General features: G+C 32.6%; 1 pseudogene; it reads left to right on the top strand.

Annotated features, from left to right (window-relative positions):
* Positions 1–5,891: 5,891 nt before the first annotated feature.
* LOC143640984 (ATP synthase F(0) complex subunit f, mitochondrial pseudogene) lies at positions 5,892–6,139 on the top strand (annotated as a pseudogene).
* Positions 6,140–11,671: the final 5,532 nt, after the last annotated feature.

The raw sequence follows: 11,671 nt of genomic DNA, 5'->3' as shown, positions 1-11,671 counted from the left end.
TATTTAAGAAAAAAAACAGCATACTACAGGGACACAGTCACATCAATGTTTATAGCAGCACAATTCACAATAGCTAAACTGTAAAACCAACCTAGATAAATGGGTAAAGAAACTGTGGTATATATACACAATGGAATATTACTCAGGAATAAAAGAGAATAAAATCATGGCATTTTTAGGTAAATGGATGGAGTTGGAGAATATAATGCTAAGTGAAGTTAGCCAATCCCCCAAAACAATTGCCAAATATTTTCTCTGATATAGGAAGGTTGATTCATAGTGGAGTTGGGAGTGGAGCGTTGGAGGATTAGATGAAATCTAGATAGGGCAAACTTGTGGGACGCGAAGAGAGAGACAATGGGGTAGAAAACATGGTGAAATGAAATGGACATCATTATCCTAAGTACATGTATGAAAACATAAATGGTATGAATATACTTTGTATACAACCAGAGATAAAAAATTGTGTTCTATATGTGTAATATAAATTTTAATGCATTCTACTATCATATATAACAAATTGGAATAAAAATGAATTAATTACTTTAAAAAAAGTGTCTTGAGAGTGAAGGAAATCATTCCAAGGGGAAGCCCTACGGGATGTGCCTTGTGCCTGGGTGGCAGGTACACATTAGCAAGGGAATTACATTCACAGGCAAATTGCCTGGATTTATTATCCTCCTATTAAGTTCATCAAAATCAACCATTTGAATAAAAATAGCAGGAAGATTAATGATCTGAATAGTTGTGATGAATTTTGCTATGATGAGGGGGGATTAACCATGTAACAAGAAGACCCAACACAGCAGAGACTTATCAGCTCAATCTAAAGGTTGGTCTTGAGGCTCCAATCCACGCCAAAATTTAAATTAGCCATCTAGATAATGAATGCTCACTTCCACCAAAATTGTACAGCAAATATTTTACATATTAAGTAAGAATTACATTTTGAGGTCTACTTAATGAGATATGATTCTACACCATAGATAATTAATTGAAATAAAAATGGCTATTAATGACATATTCTATGTAAGGCACTGGAGAAAATACACTTATTATTGAGACATGATACCAGCCTTAATATGTTTGTGGCCTAAAATACTTTATTCAATGCTTCATTTAAATGTAACAAGTCTTGTCTATGGAAACCCATATTCTGTATTCAAGAAAGATCTGCCTCTAGCCTGCTTTCCATCAAGAAATGCTTCACCTGAAAATCAGACTTTGCTGAAGAAATCTGTGATTATACCTTGGAGCAGCAGCAAATGCAAACCCTTTGTTTCAGTTGTTCAATTTGTAGAAGCTATATGTTCTACTCTGAAGTATGTACAGCATACATCTGAGTCTTTTGGATCTATGCTGTACATAGTTCAGAGTAGAACATATAGCTTCTACTATGAGTTATATGAGTTAAGATCTTTCCTAACCTGAAATCATTAGGGATTTACTTAGCCCTGCTTCCTGTAAAGGTGGAGACATGTCCATTATCTACAGGATAGTGTTAAGAGCTTCCATTCTGTTCAGTGACTGCCTAAGTCACATAGCTCTAGTTCTATCAGCTTCTCACCTGTAGTGCCCATTTTTCCTTGGGACCTCAGTAAAAGGGCACCAGGATAGAGCTGACCTTACTGAGTCCATACTAAGTGATTTCTTTCAAGTTTTCTGATTGCTGTTCAAGGTTAGGCCTTGAGAGTATTTTCACTCAGTCTTCAGGCCTAACTCTGAGGGACTCCTTCTCAGGCTTCTTTCTCCAACTGACTGAATTAAACTAACCAAAAATGGCACAGGAAAAAAAATGTAACTTCAAGCTTTAATGTAAGGTGACATGAATAACACATAGTCTAAAAATTTAGGATGGGATATATACTAGAGTACAATAGAAAAGATCTAATGCAAAAACAAAAATGAAACAAACAAACAAAACCTTGCTAACCTAATTCTACAGTGCAGGTTTTGAAAGTTCAGCTTTAATTTAATGAACATTTCATATTTTTTAAAGAAAATTATTTATATGATATACATAATGAAGACACCATTGAAAATATATTATAAATTTGGTCTCCCAGTGTATTACTAAAATAAAACATTTAAGTCCTTTTAGCTAAATACTTGAAAAGAAATAAGAAAAATAAAAAAATATTCTTTTTTTTTTTTTGGTACAGGTATTAACCCCAGGGGTGCTAAACCACTAAGCTACATCCACATTCCCACGTATCTCCAGCCCTTTTAAAGTTTTATTTTTGTTTGTTTGTTTCTTTATTTGAGACACTTTGGCATAGGGCCTCACTAAATTGCTGAGGCTGGCTTTGAACTTTCAATTGTCCTGCCTTAGCTTCTCAAGCCTCTAGGATTACAGGTATGTATCACCATGCCCAACTCAATGTTTTGTTTTTATTCTAAACAACTTCTAAATTTTGGTCAAACAAATAATTCCTTAATAAGTTATTAACTATGCTGCACAGAAAACTTTTATGACATAATTTCTTAATTAAGAGAAAATGAGGGCTGGGGATGTGGCTCAGGCGGCAGCGCGCTTGCCTGGTATGCATGCGGCCCGGGTTCGATCCTCAGCACCACATACAAAAGAAAGATGCTGTGTCCGCCGAGAACTAAAAAATAAATATTAAAAAATTTTCTCTCTCTCTCTCTCCCACTCTCTCTTTAAAAAAAAGAGAAAATGATAATTTTTCAAATGAAACTATTAGAAATTAAAGTGACTTTTACCCACTTTTTGAAAATATTTTTATTTGTAAAGTTTTCTTGTGCTTGATTTTTCCATAAATATTTTGGTGATCTTCGGGAGAATGTGATGAATTTTTATTTAATGAAATTAATATTACTGTGAAGAAATAAATAATATTTCACATTCAAAAGCATTTAAGACAACAATTAAGATCTATGAATTAATCACATCAGTCTTTTCGATTACATACATAAAATTTCTGAACAAATTATGTTTTATTTATTTTTTATTTTTTATTTCATTTTATTTTTTTTTGATGGTGCTTGGGATTGAACCCATAACCTTGTACATGTAAGAAGGCAAGCACTCTACTAACTGAGCTATATCTCAAACCCCTCAAATTATGTTTTAAAATATGTGTATGGTTATTCATAAATAGGTACCTAAGACTCATATTATTTTTTAATTTTTTTTTAGTTGTAGGTGGACACAATATCTTTATTTTACTTATCTATTTAGGCTGAGGATCAAACCCAGTGCCTCACATATGCCAGGAAATCACTCTAAACTGAGGTACAACCCCAGCCCAGACTTACATGTTTTAATTCTAAAAAACCTTCCCAGTCAGTTCATAACACTCCTAGGTATCAGAAATACTCCCAGAGAATTGACTTGTCTTACTAAAGGGCATAAAGTGGTTATAAAGTCCAGATTAATGCTGAAAATTATAAAAAATCTACTAAGATTACCAAACATTCATTAAACATATAGTAAATGTCCCTCACCCTCCCTCCCCCACCTCTTCTTGTGGACTTCTTCATCTAAATTACTCCAAAGTTCACTGCCTGGGTAAAGATTCATAATATTTCACATTAGCACATAAGGATAGCTACCCTACTCATTGGGGCCTGAAGAAAAGCATTTGACAACTTCAAACTCTCTTCTTCATATTCATAAATCCTTTGAAATAAAAATTTAACTCTTTTACTGTCTAGTGCATTATTATTTTTTTATTATAGAAACAAATAGTTATTTAGAAGGAAAAACATGTGTAAACATTACTAATTTTAAACAAATGTTCAGATTATGTGGAAGATAATTGCTCAAATGTAAATGAACAAATCATCTGTGGATCTATGAAAACTTCAATATCTTTATATGAATCCTCACAAACTTGAATTTGGTAATCTACAATTTGTAAGGCAGACCATTTTAATGTCAAGAATATCTCATTTTCACATTTTGGATTATTTTTAATAATTAATATTTCAAACACTAAATACCAAGAGATTCCCAGGAGCATTTTCAGAATTCCTGAAGAATTTCAGGGGATATTTTAAATCAGAGAGAAAATAATATGTTTGCAACCTCTGTAGTCCTTTCTTGTCTTATACAAAGGGCATTTGTGCATAAATACATGCTGTAAAGTCTATTTTTACTTGATTGATTGGACATGATCACTCTGGATACCACATTTTTGGCTGACCCCAATGAATGAAATATAATATGAAAATAAAGAGAACGGTGTAAAACCTAGGGCCAGAATATTTAGTAGGGGAATTATATTTTTATTTATTGAGAAATCTAAAAGTATTATCAAGGTTCTTGAATATTCCCTATGTTACATAGCTATACATTAACTGTTGCTTTATCATGCAACCCATATCCGACTTTGTGTAATTTTGATTACAAAAGAAAAAACAAAGATTTTTTTAATCATAAACACCTGAATTTTTTATCATAAACAACTAAATTTATTTAATCATTTACATTTAAAATAAAAAAAAGCCAGATTTTGGTAAAAAATATTCAGTTATGGGCTGGGTGTGGCTCAGCTCACAAGGTCCTCTGTTTGTGTCCCCAGTATTGCCTAAATAAATAAATAAGCTTTTTTTTTTTAAAAAAAATAGTCATGTCATGCACAAATCTAATCTCACATTGTATAGGATTTCACTCAACATTCTATCATTCCTTTCTAATATTTGCCATTTTGTAAGTGTGAAATTTAAAACTTGAAATTTATATATAATGATGGGTCTATAATCTATGCAGTTTTTTTCTGTGACTATTCAAATAAAATACTATCACAAAAATAAGATCGCACAACCAATATCTTTTTTTTAAACCCAGGAAAATGACAAAAGTATCCCTGAACCATAGTCTCAATTAATTTTAAATTCATAGAACAGCTGTGAATGTTAGAGCCATAGAGATTTCTCCAGGACCCCTGTGAATTATCTGTCATGGTTTTAAGGAAGCATAACAATTTGCCACAGGTATACCCACAGGGTATGAACCCATAGGGAAGAGAAGAAAGAAAGTGGCATGGTTATGAAAAAAATATGATTGGAGAAAGCTGCACGGGGAAAGGAGATAAGGTTGTAGAAGAGGTAGAGTTCAGAGGAAAGATAATGAGAGCACAGACAGAAGAGTTGAGCTATGAGGAGATTAGGTTTACAAAGCAAGATCTGTATCCATGACTCAAATCTCAGAGAAGAACATTTCTACACATCAAAGTGCTGCAAAGAAATGGTTTACTTTTAATTGAATTTGGAGGCAACAATAAAATATCAGTGTTGTGGCTACTACCTAGGTGTCTGATATGATATGATTATAATTCCTGAATGGAATCATCATCCAACTGTATTTCTCCAAAGAATAAAAACAAATAGAGCAGAGCTAACACTGCTTCAGTTGTTACTGACAGCTCACATTTTAGCTTGTAAAATTAATACTAGCTAGAAAGGCTGACTTTTCCTATAAATGTAACAAATAATTTACAACATTTTGATGATCATATTCTGATAGATTGTATGTGTTAATTGCATGAACTACACTTACAGAGCATTTATCCATTTTGCTATTAATCCAACACAAGTTATATTTGATGTTAAGGTAAAAGAGAGAAATGGATTTCTAATGCAAACTGGGGATTATGGAAAGGCACTGAGAAGTGGTGTCAAGAATTGAATCTTAACTAATAGTATTTTCTCCATAAATGGAAGAATTGTTAGGAAGTGTTCAGAAAGAACTTTCCTAAGGTCTTATGTCTTCAAATATTTCAGTGTCTAAAAATATAGTATCTATGGGCAAGTGCAGACAGTTTAATATAATTCAAGCTATGTATGCAATATGGAGTGGAAGGTTAGGTTAAAGATTAAGATAAGAACCTTACAAGGCCTGGCTCAGCAGACACTAAGATTTTAGGATGACATTAGTCATGCCAGTGAAAGAGAAGAAACGCATGGATGTCAAACTAGGGGAGTGCCCAAGCTGGATATTGATGTGGGATTTTTCCCCTAAAGGCATTGGGTGAGCATTTCAGAGAGGTTACTACTAGTGTTACAAGTACGTCAATGTGAAGAAGGGGAGCATTGCAGGTGTCAACATGGTGATGGCAGCATGCTGCTTTTCAGCTACTGCCTTTCTTAACAGTACCTCAAGCATGAGTGGTGATGCAAGTACCAATGAAGAGGCGTCAGTGTGGAGAGTATACTATGTACTCCTGATTGGGACTGCCTCCAGTATGAAAGTGGCCTCATGGCTGAATTCTTTCATATCCTGAGTATTAACACGAAATAAAGGTGACTGGTTAAAAAAATTAAGATTTCTTTGTTGTTTGTTTATGTTTATATAAGAAATAAAAATCCAAAACCTAGTGGCTTAAAACAATGAAAACATTTAGAAATCTGGTTTTTGAATAGGGCATGGCAGGAAAAATTCACCTCTACTCTACTTAGTAACAACACTCAGAATCCTCTGTAGTCCCCAGTATTCAGTTGTTGGGCAGGTAGATGATGCTGGCTGTCACTTGAAACCTCAACTGGGACTGTGATTAGAATCTGTTCTGGTTGATGCTGGGTTCTATTGTATGTTTTGTCTTTTATAACCCAGTCTTATAATCATACCATGTTCTTTCACTACTTATTATTCATTAGAAGTGAGTCACTAAATCTAATCTATATTCTTGAAAGGCAAATTAGACTTTGTATTTCAGTGTATAAATGACAATAGCAGGTTGCTAGAAAAGTCTTTTAAAAAGGATATTTTGGCATAATCATCTTCAAGGAAAAAAAACTCATACAACTGCTTAGTTTAAAACTAAGAATAATACATGGATCCCAGTGGTTTTTAAACAGATAGGAAGCATTATAAGACATGTGGCATAGAGAGCTCTGTCTGGCAATTTTAGGAGAAATGATAAGCTAGAGCTTGCATATAATGGAAGGAAGTTCAGTTAAAAAGCCATTGCAGAAAGTAGTGATGACGCTTTGGATTACAACAGTGAATGCAGGAACAAAGTTCAGAGGATCAAGTACTACTAGGAGAGAAGATCTGCAAAGGTAAATGCTAGAGACAGAACACAACATGTTGATGCAGTTTGGAAATAACCTTAGCATAAGTGATAAAAACAGAAGGAAGAGGGTAGATTTAAACAATTTCCAAAGTTAATGAAACATTGGAAATGTAAGAATGCAATCACAGAGAATATTGACCAAAGACATGTGACAAGACATGTGAACAGCCAGAGGAAGAAACTGTAAACCTAATGCATTGTTGTATTTATTTAATTTTTTACTTTGTTTTAAAATAGTTAAGGATGAGATTTAAATGAATGAGTCTGAATTCACTTTGGAAGAACCAGATAGTGTAGAATACAGAGGAATGATTCATTTTTGGACAGCTACTGAGACTGATAGAAAGTTGGAAAGATAAGATGTAGGTTAGTGGGAAAAGATTTGTTGAGGAGGGGAATCTACTCAAGAATATTGTGCAAATTACTAAATTTGGAGAAAACATAAGTGAGCAATGGAATTGCTGCATATGTCAAGAAATAAGGTACATGTTCAGGAAATTTTCCTTTTTTTCCCCTTGACTCTGGTATGATGAACTGCATGAAAATTAGATCATTCCTTAACCTTCTGCCTTCATTCTGTAATTCGGGGGTAAAAGAAAATGGATGGTATATTGTAAATGACCTAATTAATAGAAAACACTTTGATGCCTCTCACATAAAATTTCTCTATAATCATTAGTCAATTTATAAAATCAAAGAAAATGATTCTACAAGACAAAAGGCACTTTGAGCATATAAATAAAAGCAAAACAGAATAATACGTGGCTACAGGACCATGTCTGCATTAAAACTATGTTGTGTAATGATGTCCATATCATTCACCATCTTTGTACAACCAGAGATATAAAAAAAATTGTGGTTATATGTGTAATATAAATTGTAATGCATTCTGCTGTCATATAGAACAAATTAAAACTTAATTTTTTTTAAATATGATAGTAGATAGTAGAGCTGTGTTGGATCTACCTTTTGGGGAAATATTATTATCAGAAAAATTTTAAAGAAGTTGAACATCACCCAAATAGTAGAAAAATGTAGACTCAATTTAATGTGATTAAAATATTTCTAAAAATATTACTAAACATAGTGTTTAGTAATGAACATATGGGTAGTTTTCTAAATTTACCAAATACAATCATAGCTTAAAATAACATTTTTTTCTTAACATTATGGAGATTAATATTAAATGTCTTTCAATACAGCATCTAAGTAAATACAGTTGGTGATTTCTATTGTCATCATTTTTAATTGAATGACAATGAATAATTGATTTTCTTGGTTCTCAATTGACTCATTTTTTAGATATTTCCTATTTTGAAGGGCAATTCTTCAAGAAAAAAGGAAACAATAAATACAACATAAAAAAGTATATAGATATTAATGTTGATTATCTGATGTTAGATGTGTTCAAATTTCAAAAGTGTTAAAGTGCAAAACAAAACAAGAATGGATCACACACAGTGAATAGAAAAATTATTTTGTCTGTGTGTGGTTACTGTGAATTTCTGTAGTGTCTTTGGCTTCATTGATCATTGTGGATCCCAGCTTGATTGCAAACTGAGAGAGAGAGAGAGAGAGAGAGAGAGAGAGAGAGAGAGAGAGAGACAGAGAGAGAGAGAGATTTTCAGAGATTTAATTTCAAAACTTATTTTGTTGTATAAAAAGATGTCTATTCAGATTTTAGGGATTGTTTTGTTTTCCCAAATTATTATCATTATTCCAATATCTCTCTGTTACTGAATATTATATTCAACAAACCAGATAATCAATTTAAAACTTAAGGATTAGCTTTTTTATTACTGTCCCTCTCACATATTCAAATAAAACAAATTTTAAAAACTTTTCTTTCTGGAACCCCCCCCAAAGGCCAGAGTTTTCTTTATGTCTGCCAGAGCCATCAGCACCTTTCTCACAGCCTTGAAATAGCTGCTTGCTGCCAAGTTGGGACACCTGCCTACTCTCCAGTTTGCTCTCTCTACTGAAATGGAACCATGAATGGGATTCTTTTCTCCTAATCTCAGTCTCATCATATTATGGCCCTGCTTCAAAGACTCAAGCACTCTGCTTTCACTGGGCTTCTGCCTACTGGCTCCAGCCACCTTAACTCCACACATTTGCTGTAGCTCTTGGTTGCAGGCACACTGACTTTAATCTCCAACACCTACCCTTATTCCTCCTCTCCAGAGGCCTTATATTTGCTTTCTCTCTCTCAGTGGAGTGTCTATCCTTCCCCTCTTTTCCAAAGTAGCTCTGCCTTATCTATGAAGTCTTAGTTTAATTGCATCTTTTTCTGGTAAGTTTCATAATCTTTCTGACCTTGCATATTTTGTGCTGTAATTGACACTGAGCATTCTTCACGAAAACTTTTATTATAATTGTAGAGCTATTTGTGTCGTTAACAATTATTATATGCTTTCTACATTAGAATAAAATTTCACTAAGGGACTGTTTGTTTAGTCCTTACCTTTGGATATTAGACTTTTAACATCAAATTTGATATCTGACATCATATTCAGAACATCTAGTACAGTGTTGATCATGTACTAAAAACATTCTTAATTGCCATCTGATGAATTAAATAAATTATTGTATGATTTGGCATAATAGAATATGAAATGTGATATAGTAACATGAGGTTATTTAAATTTTGTATTTATGAAGAAAATTATAACATTCAATATCATAATTGTAATACTATATGACCTTTGAAGTACAATCAGTCCTGAATACCTGTGGGTTATGTAGTTGTAGATTCAATGCATGATGTGTTTGAAAATATTTGGGAAGAAAGGAATCGTTACTGAACAAGTATACATTTTTTCTGGACAGTAATTCCTAAACAATATTGAACAATATATTTTGTGGGATGTTATAAATAATGTAAAAATGATTAAAAGTATACAGGAGGATGTGCAGTAAGTCATATAAACATATAAACCTACTGTATATAAAGGACTTGAAATCCAGCAGATTTTGGTGTTTGTGTGTGGAGGGTAGAGGTTGGAACCACTCTCCCATGATTACAGAGGGACAACTGTGCAGTACAACACAAGGACAGGTGGCTGTTTTACCATAAGAAATACCATTATTAGTTTTGGTTGATAACAGAATGAATAAAACTGTACATAATTTACTTATATACAATACTTAAGCTAAAAGAAGACATTTTCAACCTTTATCTTTAAATATTAACTGAGCTCATGATAAGACCCAGCAAAAACTTAATTGAAAAAAATGTATCATAAAAGTATTTGTCTCTATAATCTGACAAACACCCTAACTTATTTTCATGATTTACATGTTTTTCTGTACCTCTTCAAATTTTTGCTTAAAAGCTTATATTCATGTAGTTCCTATTAGAAAATTTTATCAACATTTATATTCCTAATATTTACTCTAGTTTCCTGTCTTCTCAATGTTCTCTTTCAATCTAGTTTCGAAATTTTAGAAGTCCACGCTCCCACCTCTCCTCCTCCTCTTCTTCCCCTTTATTTTTTTAAATATTATTATGCTTTGCTCTCTTGGTGAAGATAAGTACTTAGTAAAGATGAGACTTAAAAATGTGAACAGAGATTTTTAAAATAATTTCAAGAACAGTGAATGGAGATAGTATATCTGAATACATACTTATGATTTTACAAATATTTCCATCTTTCACAAATATTCATGGGGTAGAATCACAACCAGAAATCAGATATTGAATTACTTTTTATAAATGCATTAGGATGAAACAGAGGAAAATATCAAGAAATTCAGGAAGCTCTACTCACATGCTTTTGCTTCTGTGGTTCTTTTTTTCAAAGTTATCTCAGATAGTATCAGCACACAGAGCAATGTAATGCTGGCTGATCTTAAAGGAAAATTGATAGCTAAGTCAGGCTGGAGGGAGAGTGTGAAGCTGCCCTGCCACCAGAGAAGACAAACACCCTAACCTCTAACTCCTGCTTAACTTTGAATGATGAATGAGTTTCTATGTTTTATCAGGACACTCACAAGAATTAAGATTTCCTGATGAATAGCATTAAATTTTTATATACAAATGCCTCTCAGTATTCATTATAGAGAGCACAATGACTTTTAAAAATTATTTAAGCTTAAAATGGTCAAGTCATGTTGCTAAATATATCTACACATATGTATATATATTCTCATTAGCACTGTGGCTGTTGCTTTCTGGGGGAGCTCAGTTACCAGGTCATATAAAATGTCATGTAACTTCTATTATTCCAATTGTGTTTTTCTTTTTTTTTAGTAGTAAAAATTAGAAAAATATTTAATGGCATAAATTTGTTACCCAGACGAAAATTATATATAATTGTAGCCAAGCACATTTATTTTGAAAAGAGTTTCAGAATGAAGAATCTTAATATCTATCAGCAAGTATTTTAAAAATACAAATCCAACATCAGTTAAAAATCATAACTTTCTTAAAAGACTGGTACTATTTCAATAAATATAAATTTGTTTGTGAAAATTCAAACAGAATATTGTTTCGATGTAAAATTGATTTCCAAATAAGCAGTAATAAGTATAATCATAAAATTCTGAACAGGTGTTTTGATTTTCCGAAGCAGCTTATAATCCTGATAGATTTGCCATAATTTTGATCTATGAATTTGTTATTGTGGTGT

This window comes from Callospermophilus lateralis, unplaced genomic scaffold, assembly GCF_048772815.1.
Source record: "Callospermophilus lateralis isolate mCalLat2 unplaced genomic scaffold, mCalLat2.hap1 Scaffold_82, whole genome shotgun sequence".
Classification (NCBI taxonomy): Eukaryota; Metazoa; Chordata; class Mammalia; order Rodentia; family Sciuridae; genus Callospermophilus; species Callospermophilus lateralis.
Note: the sequence above shows the minus strand (reverse complement) of the source record. Positions and strands in the feature narration are given on the sequence as shown.